This window comes from Anolis carolinensis, chromosome 2, assembly GCF_035594765.1.
Source record: "Anolis carolinensis isolate JA03-04 chromosome 2, rAnoCar3.1.pri, whole genome shotgun sequence".
Lineage (NCBI taxonomy): Eukaryota > Metazoa > Chordata > Lepidosauria > Squamata > Dactyloidae > Anolis > Anolis carolinensis.
In genome coordinates, this window is record NC_085842.1 from 115,312,181 (window position 1) to 115,326,266 (window position 14,086).

The 14,086-nt window shown below is 39.1% G+C and overlaps 1 long non-coding RNA gene across 13 annotated transcripts in view; it reads left to right on the forward strand.

Annotated features, from left to right (window-relative positions):
• Nucleotides 1-14,086, forward strand: part of LOC103277882 (uncharacterized) — a 33,886-nt gene that overhangs the window by 3,846 nt on the left and 15,954 nt on the right. For 11 of the 13 annotated variants that reach the window (XR_010002790.1, XR_010002792.1, XR_010002794.1 and 8 more), the window contains one exon: nt 8,857-10,998. This is a non-coding gene — a long non-coding RNA (uncharacterized LOC103277882). Of the gene's footprint in view, nt 1-8,827; nt 10,999-14,086 lie in introns of all 13 variants that reach the window. The other 2 variants (XR_010002796.1, XR_001729975.2) reach the window with 2 other exon arrangements.

Consider the following 14,086-nt stretch of genomic DNA (forward strand, 5'->3'; position numbering starts at 1 on the left):
AACAAAAACTTTGCTAGGTCTTACTTTCAGGGGAGGCTTTATATTTATGTCTTATTTTCAGGGGAAGTCTTATTTTTGGGTAAACAGAGTACTGGGTGTATCCTGCTAATTCATATTTTTAGATCCTCAAACACACAAATGAATTGCACTAACCTAATGTTGGAAGTCTCTTTTTGAATCCATGATAGCATTGGGATTATGAGCTATATTTGCAGGATGGTTTTCTAATACATTCAGGACTGTTAAAAATAATGATCTTCAACCATTTGCTTGATTATACCCAATCACAGCTACATCAAAACTGTAATTTCCTTTAAGAAGTTTTATTTCTGTACGTGTGTGTAAATAAATAAAGCTTTAGTGCTCTACTCATATGGGACTAGCAGTGTTTCTGGGTGGAATGCTCCTGACATTACCAGTCAAAAGACATTGCTCAGGTATGCCATCTTTACTTAACACTTGCTAGCAGTGAGAACATGCAATGTGGATTACAAATGGAGTTTGTTGTTTTATTATTATTATTATGTATTTATGTCATTTATATGCTATTTTTCCTCAAGAGTGGAACACTTGGCATCTCACATAAGGAATCAGTTAAAAATCAACATACAATTTTAAAGGCAAATAAAACTAGTTTTCCCTATAGATCTTAAGACTCTGGTAGGTTCCCTATGGGGAGATAAGACTTTTCATATAGTCTGGACCAAGTTTTGTGGGATCATGAAGTTGGAAGTGACCGCGAACCTTTATTAAACAAGGGTGATACGTGATCCCTGTAACTGGTCCCATCAGCATACTGGCCACAGCGTGTTGGACCCACCAAAGTTTCCAAAAAGGTTTCAAAGGACTGCAAAGGCCAGTAGCCAAAGTGTTGAGCAGTAGTCCACCATCACCACCATCTGAGTTTATCACTCCAGGAATGACTGGAACCACTTCAGAATAGTGTCCCCCAAACCTCACAAGGATACCATGGTCAGTGGTATCGAAAGCCACTGAGCAGCCCAGCAGAACCAATAGGGACACACTCACCCTGCCCTGCAGTCATCCACCAAGGCAACCAAAGTAAAAGGAGGAATTGGGCAGAATGATTCTCACGCATTATCTGCCTGGGACTCTTAAAATCCCCTCACCTCTGGTAGGATATGGATGAGGTCAAAAATGCAAGGGAGACTGGCTTCCTACCAATGACTTGTTACATAGAGTGGATGCCAATGAATGCCGATGGACAGCGGGGTCAAGTGGGACAAGTGCCTTGCTGGGAGATCTGGGAGATTGCTATTACTATCTCCCCACCCACATACACAAACACACACACAACAATGACATTGCAGTGTTTATACCTTTGCCTCCAGCTTCATAAATCTATAGACATAATTGGCACCTACCAGTTATGCATCTTTATCTCAATTCTCTTTAATGAATTCAGAATAAAAGAACTTGGCTGAATATGATGATCACACATCTAATACTTTAAAGCAACTTAGAAAAAAATTGTCAGCACAGGCCGAGCAGTTTTCACAGCTGGTCAAATTCACTTTTTCCTGCCTCCTTAAAGGAGATTATTGTATAACACTAAATATTACTAATTTAGAAGATGTCACCATGGAAATAGCAATCTGAGAAAAACTGGAAATTTTTAGAAGGAAATGTTCAGGTTACAAATGGAATAGCTGGAGCATGGAGAGCTTCACACAGATGTAAGATGACTAAGAAGAGGAACATGTTTACAAAGACTGACTTGCTCCCTAAAATGAAGGAATTCTTTTCAGTGAATAATGATCACTATTCACAGATTGCTAATGTTGATTGGCTACTAGGCCTGGCTTGTCTTGCATACATCACTGTTAACCTTATGTTAAAATTGAAAAGAAAATTGTTGAGAGGGGCAAGCATCTCCCTTCTCGACCTATTGATCTGACTATCTTCCTAAGTCTGGAGGAAACAGTTCAAAAGCTCCTCAGACCTGATCCATGCATTGTCAGAGCCAACAAAAGCAGATAAGCTTCACAATGAGATCAGCTGGAAAGAGTTGTTAGTGAATTTCAATAGCATTTACAAGTTTTTATTTCTGTATGCTGTCAATTTAGAAGCAATGTAGGAAACACTCCATAAAAATTAAATCTTAGTTTTCAGTGGACTTTTGCAGCATTGGAGATTAAATTGTAGTCCTGACCTGAATTTAGATCTGGAAATCAGTTTTCTGAAATTTATTGCATGGGATAAAGTCTACGAGCCTTGGCTTTGTTGTTTGTTTGTTTGTGGATGGGTTTTTACTTAACATTTTGTATTTTGTATTTGTGAATATAATCAGGTCAGAGTATCATACTAACATTTAGAATTCCTGTACCAAATACTTATAAGCTTGCAAAAATATATTTAAATCTAGTTGCAAGCCTGGTTTTGGAACTGAAACGGCATTGATCGCCTTGGTTGATAATCTACGAAGAGAGCCAGATAAGGGGAGTGTGTCCTTCTAGTTCTGGACCTCTCAACAGCGTTCGATACCATTGACCATGTTATCCTTCTGGACCGTCTCTCCAGGATGGGGCTTGGGGGCACAGTTTTACAGTGGCCCCAGTCCTTCCTGGAGGGCCAGTCCCAGATGGTGGCATTGGAGGACTCCTGTTCGATTCCCACAAGGTTCCATTCTGTCCCCCATGCTATTTAATATCTACATGAAACTGTTGGGAGAGATCATCCGGAGTTTTGGAGTTCAGTGTCAAATTTATGCAGATGACACCCAACTCTATTACTCCTTTCCAATTAAAGCCAAGGATCACGTCCTGGTCCTGAACTGGTGCCTGTCATCATTAATGGACTGGATAAGGCTAACAAGTTGAAATTAAATCCAGACAAGACAAAGGTACTCCTAGTCAGCCAAAAGGTGGATCGGGGTGTGGGATTACAGCCTGTGCTGGACAGGATTACACAAACCCTGAAGTTGCAGGTTCGCAGTCTGGGGGTGATCCTGAACTCATTGTTGTCCCTGAAACCCCAGGTGTCGGTGGCGGCCAGGACCGCGTTGTCGAATGGTTTTATGGTCGGGATCACAGGGTTGTTGTATGTATTCCGGGCTGTATGGCCATGTTCTAGAAGTATTATCTCCTGACATTTCGCCCACATCTATGGCAGGCATCCTCAGAGGTTGTGAGGCATGGAGAAAGGCAAGGAAGGTTAATATATATCTGTGGAGAGTCCAGGGTGTGAGAAGAGTTCTTTGTCAGTTGGAAGTCAGCGTGAATGTTGCAGTTAATCACCTTAATTAGCATTGGAAAGGTTTGGCTCTTGCCTGGAGGGCATCCTTTGTTCAGAGTCATTAGCCATCCCTGGAGCTCCTCTGCCCTCAGAGTGTTGCTTCCCATCTACTGTTCTGATTTTTGCAAAAATATATTTAAATCTGGTTGCAGGCCTGGTTTTGGAACTGAAACGGCATTGATCACCTTGGTGGATAATCTACGAAGAGAGCCTTTGCACAATGACCGCCTTTGCACAATTAAAACATGTTCACCAGCTGTGCCTGTACCTTGAGACACCAGATCAGGCTATGGTTGTCCACGCTTTAGTTACATCCCTTCTGGACTACTGCAATGCTGTCTATGTGGGGCTGCTTTTGAAGATAGTTTGGAAGCTTCAATTGATTCAGAGATTGGCAGCCAGATTACTAACCGGAGCACTGTCCAAGGAGCGGACAACTCCCATGTTGTCCAGTTGCTAACTCTGGATGGCGAAGTGCTACGCCCGTATTTACTGGTAAAGAGTCTGGGAGTCCTCTTGGACCCTTCATTGACGATGGAGGCCCAGGTTTCCGCCGTTAGCAAAACTGCCTTTTTTCATCTTCGGCAGGCTAGACGGCTAGCCCCCTATCTGACTAGGGACAACCTGGCTACGGTGATCCAGGCTACAGTCATCTCGAGACTGGATTACTGTAATGCCCTTTACATTGGCCTTCCTGTGTCGGTGATCCGGAAGCTCAAATTGGTGCAAAATGAAGCTGCCCGGCTCCTTGCGGGAGTCCCGATAAGATGCCACATTACACCAATCTTACGGCAGCTGCACTGGTTACCAATTGAGCACCGGATCACTTTCAAAGTGATGGTGCTTACCTTCAAGGCCTTACATGGTCTAGGGCCGATGTACCTGAGGGACCGCCTCACTCCCTACAAACCCCAGAGATCCCTCCGTTCTGAGAACCAAGACCTATTGGAAGTCCCCAGTTTTAAGACCTTGCATCTAACAACAACTAGACGCAGAGCCTTTTCAGTAGTGGCGCCATCTCTCTGGAACACCTTGCCACCTGAAGTTTGTGCCTTGCGGGACTTGTCGGCCTTCCGCAGGGCATGTAAGACACATCTGTTTCGACAGGCTTTTGAGTTCTGTTGTTGATGTTTTAAAAGGTGCTTTTAGGATGTTTTTTAAGATGTTTTTTAAAGATGTTTTTAAGATTTTTTTTTTTAAATTGTTGATTTTAGCCAGTTCTTGTAAGCTGCTCCGAGCCCTAGGGGAGTGGCGGCATATAAGTTTGAAAAATAAATAAATAAATAAATAAATGTTAAGGCACCTCCACTGGCTACCGGTCCGCTTCCAGGCTAAATTCAAAGTGCTGGTCATTATCTCCAAAGTCCTAAACAATTCAGGCCCAGACTATTTGACAAACCATATCCCCACTTACAAACCTGCTCGGACACTATGATAATCGGAGGGAACCCTCTCAGTCCCACCTCCATCTCAAGCACAGCTGGTGGGAACGAGAATGGGAGCCTTCTCAGTAGTCACTCCTTCCGTCTGGAACTCCCTCCCTATGGAAATTAGAAGAGCCTCTTCACTTCTCTCCTTTAAGAAATAATTAAAAACTTACTTTTGCACACTAGCTTATGGAGAGGAAGATGATTAGTTTTATTATTGACTCTTATCTTGCCTGCCGATGCTGACAGTGATTATATTACCTTAATTTATTGGAGAGTCACATTTTCATATTTTTATACAGATTTTAACTGCCTATTGTGTTATTTATGAGGCTAATTGGTTTTATGTTTTAGTCAAGGTTGTTTTATTTGCTTATTTTTAACTGTTAATTTTAATTGTTTGTTGTTTCTGTTTTATTTTGTCATTGCACATGGCATTGAATGTTTGCCATTTTTGTTTTTCGAAGCCATCCTGAATCCCTTTTGTGAATTTTGGGTGAATTTTGTCTGTTTCAAATTGAAAAAAAACTTTCATCGTTTTTAGTGATACAATATAGCACTTACTCTAGACCAGTGGTTCCCAACCTTTGGTCCTTGAGTTCTTTTGGACTTCAACTCCCAGAAATCCCAGCCAGCTTACCAGCTGTTACAAATTCTGGGCGCTGAAGTTCAAAACACCTGGAGGACCAAAGATTGGGAACCATTGCTCTGGACTTATAAACATAGACAGGGTCAATATAACAACAAGGTCATAGGTTGAAAGGGATTCCTAGAATTGTATAGTTTCTATAGAAAATAACTTTTATATTACTCATTTAAGAATACTTCTTTAGCGCTTTTCATTTTAAAAGCAGTTTACAACAGTAAAAAATAGCCTCCAACAAAGTAAAACAAGATTGATTAATACACTAATATGGCAATAAAATACTTTATTAAAATAACGGTGGCTAATTAACAAAGTTAATGATCAGGGAATCAATTAGGAAAGTGCCTGACCAAACAAATGAGTCTTTCGTTTATACACAGACAAAGGCCAAATCTTTGTGTCTTTAATGTTGCTCTTTTGTCTGTGGCTGTGTTCTGTCTCTCTTATGGTGTTTGCTGATACATATAATAATGTGAACCACCCTCTTTGGCTCACACCCATCCATATCTATTTCCTCATACAAATCTCTCTGTTTACATGCCGACAATAAAAACCTCCACTGTTAGCTTAGCAATTAAAAACTTAACTATTCCAGTTCTGCATGTTATTGTGCAATGAAGTCAAGCCTATCAGACTTTTAAAATACTATTTTCCTACATTCTTCTGGCCACCATGCTGTTATTACCACAATCATAGATTCAAAGTTAACAAGCACCTCTGTCAAAAAGTGATGAGGATGCCTTCAATAATGAACTGTTGCTGAATAAATGGTTGGGAAATGATGCATGCTAGTGTTCCTTGTTTAAATTTAGACGCACCTTTCACAGTGTGTTAGGATAATCAAATATTGGGAGATGTAATAAACACAGAATTTTCAAACTTCCAAATCATTATACACATGAAAAGGTCAACTGGTATTCTCTTAGTGCCACGCACCAGTGTAATATCCTCTCTTTTCTCATTGTGATGCCCCCCTCCAAGAACTGTTGGAGGAGGCAACATGGTATTCTAGTGACTGATGGAAAGTGGAAATGTTCAAAAAGCATTTGGCATTTAGCTATATCCTTGTAGGCAGATACATGACAATGAAACCATCTCCTGATGGCGGATCACAGCCAAAACTTTCAGGTGCTTGTTTGCATTTATGTGTGTTACCTGAATCAGGTTTCTCTGCCCTGGGTCATTTTAGCACCACCTGTAAATGTCCAAAAGACTACATCTGCATCTATGGATGAGCATATTCTTCAGAGAGAAGGATCTTTATTTATGAGTGTTTGACAGGGCATAAAAAGTCATCTTGGTAATATAAAAATAGGAACAGAAGTGCTTCAAGATAGACAACTTCTAGGATAGCCATTCAAAGAGTTATCCTATTTTTCTCTCAGTAAATTTCTTTTAATAAGAGGAGGACATAAAAAATGGGGAAACAGGAAAATGGCCTGGAATCAGTGTCAATAAATACTGTTAATGAGGAAGTCAGAAAGATTAGGAACAAAATCTGAGACTTTTCAGTCAGTGTATGTATCCAAAGAAAATAAAGAGCATTTCATGCTGACATTCTAAAATGGGACTGCTGTTTAGTGATAGATCTTAGCACCCTGTTCATGGAGAAGCTTTGGATTCTGTTCTAAATATCTCTAAAGGAAAGAGTTGGCAGGAAATCTCCGCCTGAAAACCTGGATAGTCATTATTTGGTTAAGTGAACATCTAAGATAAAGAAACTGGCCAGCATAAGTATACATTTTCCGCATACAAACTGCTAATTGTAATTGTTAGAAAAGCCAAAACTGATCATTTAAGCTTTCAAGCAATTCTGAATAGATTGGGGTTTTTGTTTTGTTTTGTTTTTTTGAAGAGTCAATTTTTATGGTAGAGCTAAATGTCACCATCCATCTTAGGATCTTGCCGATAGGCATCATGGCAGCAGTAGTTCTATATGGACATTTGCTGAGTGACAGCTCAGCCCACACATTTTATAACAGCATTATTTTTCACTGTACCATAATTTAGGGATCCATAAAGTTGCAGTATAGCTAGATCAATAAAAATAAGTCAGTATAGAGTCTAGCCATTATCCTCTTGTTGCAGCAGATAGCTGTATTCTGATCAGTATGTTGGGTAGGAGTATTTCATAAGAAAGTGATTCTCATATGCTGTGGTATCTAAAAATTATTTTAAAACCAGATCAGAGAGCAATTTTTGAAATTTAGAAACACATGTAAGAGCATTCTTTTTCCTAAGCAAGCAACCGTGCAATGTGGTTGTTTACAAACTTATTTAGAAGTAAGTCTCAGTGTATTTAGTGGATTTACTTTTCAAGCAATTTGTTTGGGCTGTCCTGCATGAAGCTACCCTCTTTGTTAAGCATAACTGGTGAGTGAGTGTAAATCATAATGGAATTTCCTGGTGTCCCATTATCCTATCTTTTTTTGCAAGCAGTAGTCTTTCACTATTCAGTCCCATGTTCTTGTGGTTAAAAGGTTGTCCTGCTTTCCTTCTGCCAATCATCAACTGTTGTGTTCAGATTATTTGTGTTCGGTTTTCCAAGGACCTTTGTGCAGTTACCAAGCTTCATACCATAAATAGATTTTAAGGAAATATTATTCAGACTTGTGTCAAATGTCTCTCTCATCACTTTTTTCATAATATAACAATACAAAATGATAGCAGGGAAATGGGATCAAATGGTTTTGAATCTTATTTTTATTTATGTTGCATCAAATGTTTGTGCTGCTTACACAGCTAACAACAATTAAAACCAATCATAAAGTAAAATCCAAAACAACTAATGAGTCACAAATTGATATTGCAGATAAAACTATTTGACAAAACCATTAAAGCTTTGTTAAACAAAATGTTTGACACAACACAAAATGCTTTCAGTGGTGGTGCCAAGTCTATCTTTGAGAGCAAAGAATTCCTCAAGTTTAGATGCAACTACTAAGAAGGCCATTTCTTTTGACTGAATTGCACCTCCAATATAACTGGGGCACAAAATGGGCACACCATCAGATTTCAAGTATGCATGTACTTCTGAAAATAAAGCAAATGCTGCAAATCCCCATCAGGATATAATTTTGTTGGCTGGCATAACTATGCTGCATCAGCAGCAGTGGTACCTGTTGCTAAGGCAGTGCTGTGGCAAGAGTAAAATGGTTGTAAGTAATACAGGGCTAGGATGGCAGCAAAATCTGCCTTGCGTAAAAACTGCTGTACTGGCTCTAGAGCTGCTGCCAACAGTGATAGATTGCTCTGCTGCCTTCCAGTTGGTGCTATGCTCTGATCCGGAAAGTAGCTTGAATTGGCAGAGTAGACATTGTACCTTAGGATTGTGCCCTAAGTCAACTCTTCCAGATGAACTGAAACCATGAAGTGTGTTCTCTTGAACACATCCTTTGAAGAAGTGCAAGGTGCATAGCAATATAATATCTAGACTTATGACTGGAATAAATAATGAACGTTAATTTAACCTCTGGTAATATGAGCTTTCTCATTGCAGATCTGGATTATTATTTATTGTTCCTGTAGATATTTGGAGCCCAAAGATGTTGATGATGATGAAGAAGATGAAGGAGATGAAGGAGAAGGAAAGGAAGGACAGGGAGGAGAAGGAGAGGAAAGAGAAGGAGAAGAGGGAAAAAGAGAAGCAGGAGAAACAGAAGCAGGCAAACCAATTTTAAAAAAATCCTCAACCATAAACAAAAATCTCTAAAGCCTTTCTCAGCCCATCCCAAAGAGCTTGCAAGAGCTTGTAGATGCATATTGCAATATGCCAGGAAGATTAGTAAACCAGAATTTTATTATGCAAAGTGAATTTGCAAAGCTGAAGCAAATCACTGCAACTTGATGCTGTGCCAGATGCATTTTGCACCCTTTGTACCATGTAACGATTACTCTGTGCCATTCCTGTCTGGCTCAGCACACACCAGTGTTCCTGCATTTCCTTTCCATTCCCACCAAAAACAGTATGTGTGTATACCTCTGAATCACTCAAACTACTCTGCAAATATTCTGCTCATCACTCAAAACAGGTTTGTAATTTGTATGCAGTTTTTCTTTGTTTTGTCAGGAATGATAGATCCAGTGACTAAATGTTATTCAAACTGGACATTCCCGTAAGCCTGCCAAATCAAATGGCTAAAAATATAGATTATATAACCCATGATAAATAATATTGAGTAATTTGGTATTGATTGAATACTCTTAACAGTTGTCTGGATCCATGTTCTTCCCTTCAAAAACTTTATACACTGCCTTACGCTTTATCAACTTGGGTAACCATTTGGAGACGTGTGTGGTGTATAGCAATATAATATGTATAATTTAAATATGAAAATTATATATATTCTTCATGTTACTGTCCTAGGCTGACGTTCATGCCCATCAGAACATCCCAGTATTTCTTGTGCCTTGGTGCACATACAGTGGCCAAGCTCCTGTGTAGCACAGCCTAGCATAACAGCTCTTCATGTGGAGCTATGGTACAGCTCAACATCACATGGACTTATTATTGAGCCCTTACTTCTCCCCACATGTCCACAACCATCCTGTGGCTGATGGCGAGCAGGGGTGGATTATCTCTGTCCAGCTACATCTCTGTAGCCAGATGTAGAATGATTACATCATATGGTGGGATCGTTCACAGATCTCAGCATATGATGTGATCATTTTATGTCTGGCTGTGGAGACATAGCCAGACACTCCATCAGATTCCACCAGCAGCTGCCGTGGAATGGCCCTGGGCCTGCTGCAGCTCAAATGTACCTCTAGAGTGGGGGAGTTTTGTTCATTGTGAAGGACAGAAGGAAACACCTGCCTCCATAATGACCCCACCCTGGTGAAATACTTGGGCTCAAGCTGGGCTTGCGCCTGAGTATGCCACTAACTAGATGCCAGCCAGTATGTGTACTACAGCATATGTGAAATGTGCACACTTTTTAATTATACGTAATGTCTATTGCATCTAATTTTCTACAGAGAAATTATATCCATGTAGGAAATTTGTCATTTAGAGAGAAGTGAAATGCTGACTCAAAAGAGAAACAGGAGTGTTTACAGACAATTTATTATTATTAAGCTTTTCAAAAATTGTTTTGTATTGTCTTTTATATTGTTTTTATTTTTTAATACAAACTGCCTAGATATTTTAACACATGAGATGATAAATGAATGCACTAAAAAGCCAATGTGGTGCCATTGTTTGAGTGTTGGATTAGGACTCCAGGAGACCAGAGTTTGAATTCCCTCTCAGTCCTAGAAACCCACTGGGTGACTTAGGGCAAGTTACATTCTCTCCGCCTTACAGAAAATCAATGGCCAAACATCTCTGAACAAATCTTACCAAGAAAACTCCATGATAGACTTGCCTTAGGGTCACCATAGTTTGGAAGCACATAACATATGAATGCCCTAAATAATATTGAAACACAATATTCCCACATTACTGCTCTACACCATTTCTCATGTATGACAACTCCCCACAGGCATTCAGCTTAAAGCAATGCATGATGTATAGACCCCCAACATGAGTGAACTAACCAGTTCTTTGTACTGTGTTTTTGTTGCTGTTCTTTTCCTAGTTGTTTAAACACATACACCAGGATTCCAGTAAAAACCAAGAAGACATATTGAAGATCTCAAGCATCCATTATTTGCTTGAAGTGATCCTGGGTATGTAATCCTTAAGAAATACCTTGCTGGAACAAACCCAGATCCATCAGGTTCAGAACTATTCAAGAATTTTCAGACAAATTGGCCAGTCCTCTATGACTGAAATTCTTCCCTGTAAAGTTGCTAGCTTTTGAAAAATTTCAAAGAATTAGCTATGTGTCTTGCAGTAAATTCTCTAATAGCATCCCCTTTCAAAATGGGGATACTATGAAAGAAAATGGGCTTCCTGAGAGTGCCTTTCCTTTTTAAACTAGGGGAAAAACAATCGGAGTACCTTTTATGGATTAGACCTGCCAAAGCACCTTCTGGTTAAAGGAAAACAAACCCTCATCCTTGTCTCTTACCGCAGAGCATTTAAAATAACTCCATGACCTTTTGATTGCTGATCGTAAGAGGAGGGTGGGAAGAACTGCCAGCCAAATAGGCTTTTTTATTAGTAGTGTCACGGCTGAGAGGCATTTTGCTGAAACTCTTACTTGCTGTAACTGATTGTTTACTGATGTGTTCAACATCACCTGGTCTTACATTTTCAAGTATTATTTTGTATTTGATTACTATTTACTTGGTTTTGTTATTGTTAACTACTTTACCCATCACTTGGTGGGATGCAAATTTCACAAATAAAAATATTTCAAACCATTTTTGCCTTGTAATACGTATTTACAGCCACTCAAAATAAACAAGGAACTTAAAAGTAGAATATCATCAGAATACAAGTCATACAATGAAGTTTATATTAGGAAACCATCAGGATTTTAAGTTCAATTATTGACATTTCTACCTTGTCTTCCCTAACAAGGGATCTTCATATTGAATCCTAGAAAATGCAAGTTACAAAAGAAAAGTTCCAATATATACATTTTGCCCTCATCCATTTAGCTTGTGTTCTCAGTGACAGCTAATGCAGAATAGAAAAATATATATTTGAAATATTTCCCTTGTCCCTGTGAGACATCATGCAGAGCAATCTTATGCTTATTTATTTAGACAGCCATACTGGCTATTTGGGCTTAATTCTTGTCCAGCATTTACAGGATTGCAGCATTTGATCCCAGCAACACAAATCAGTCTTTTGTACACACACAGTCTTTGTCAGAGGCAAGATGCAGCTGCAGTTATACTGTTTTGTTTCTCTGATCAGCCACTGCATTAGTTCTATAATTTCAGTTCAATGTTTAAGTTGGACATAAGGCAAGTTTATATATATGTAAATAAGGTTATTTAATACATCTGTCTTTGCTATTTTTCTTTGATTGCATTAAGGTACTATGTAGTGATACACCCTCATATGTTAAACAAGCTTTTAAAAGAATTCCTTCAATAATGCCTTCAAGCCTTCACCCACTCCTCCCCTTCTCTCTCTCTCCTTTTAAGACATCACTGCCCAAAGATGTAGTAATTATGTAATATTAATGAACAGTACCACATGTAGTTGTATTTGCAAACCTTTCAATGTAGTGAAAAAGATTCATTGTACATATGCTCCTTCAAAATGTCCTGACGTTGCAAAAAATACTTTCAGTTTAACGGCTCGTGTAATATAAATGCATAAATAATTGAGAATCAGAAATAGGTAGCATTTAAGGGTATTGGTACTTACACCATCATATGTAAAGTTCTGGCATTTAATTCCATGGAGGTTTCCTATTTCACTCAGCACATGCAAATGTTAGGAGTGAGCCAAAATAAGTACTGCTCCAAATCCTACTATAGCCAGGCTTGCAACTGAATTATATTTCAGTACAATCACAAACATGTCAATTCAAGAAATAAATTTCATTGCATTCACTGGAACTTAGGAGCCATATATACAGAACATTTAATGCAGTTTCAGACCAGTATTGAAGAAAATGGTGTTGCTGTGCAGAAATTACATGGAAAATCTTGGAACCGGTTTGAGGCCAGATGGTGATTGCACAAACCATAGAGCACTGGTGTACATTAAAGACCTTGTTTCATGTGCTTTTGTGTGTGTTTGTTGTCTGGCAGTTTGGAGCTAGCTTTGAACTGCATTAAATGGTCAGTGTAGATGGGGCCTTAATTCCTAAATAGGATTGCATGCTAAGATTTGTGTGCGAAGCAGGAGGTATAATTTTCTGCAATTGTGTAGCAAACTGTAAATTACCCCCAAAAGATGTCCATCCAACCTTTTTTCTAAATACATTCAAGGAAGAAGAATACACAATAAATGAAATAGCAAGTACATGGAGAGGGGACACATTGCATTAGACTTGTTTTTCATAGAGTATAGCTTGGCATGGCATAGAGGACAAAAGGCTTCATCTTTTGAAGTGAAGTAAGATCCCATGAATTCTAAATACATTATATCCTGATTGTGCTCAGTGTTTGCCAACAAAGACTTTAAAGAGGCTCCAACGTCAGATTTCAAGGCTAAAGCTTTCAAAAACTACTCCTATGAATATCCAAGATCTTCTCTTGATCATTCTGAGCCGGCTGCTCTGATGAAGATGGATAATTGCTTGTTGGGACTGGTAGTCTCTAGGCTGTATTTCTGTATTCATAACAAGAGCATCTGCAATCTGCTGTTTTATGCAGATCAGGTGCAGGGTTTTCAACTTGTTCTGGCACTTTTCCATTCCAGCTTTTGATCTAGCATAAATGTACAAAATCCAGAAGATTCAAACTTGCATGTAAAATTAGTAAATCATCTGTTTTTCCATGCCTTACTAAATACAAAAAGACCATGATTCAGGAAACTCTGAGACAGCCATAAAACTGTGTCATACTGCACATCATGGCATACAATGCCCAGTAAAGCCAAGCAGCAATTCTTCATGGCATTTTGGAGGAGCAGAATGAAACGTGTGGGTTTTAAGAATTGAATTTTCAACTTTGCATGTTTTATTTTAGACAAAAAAGGCTGGGTTGGAGAAAAGAAATATGGCATGTTTAATATTCCACTATTTCCTTCAATGCAATGGAAGGAAAAAGGAATTAGGCATCTGCTGGGGTGGTAGAAAGAGCCTAGTAGTTTTTTCCCCTCCTATTCGGGAACTAAGTCTGTCTCATTACTGGTGACAGCACATATTGGTAGGTCATAGAGCAAGGGGACAGCCCTGCATAGAAC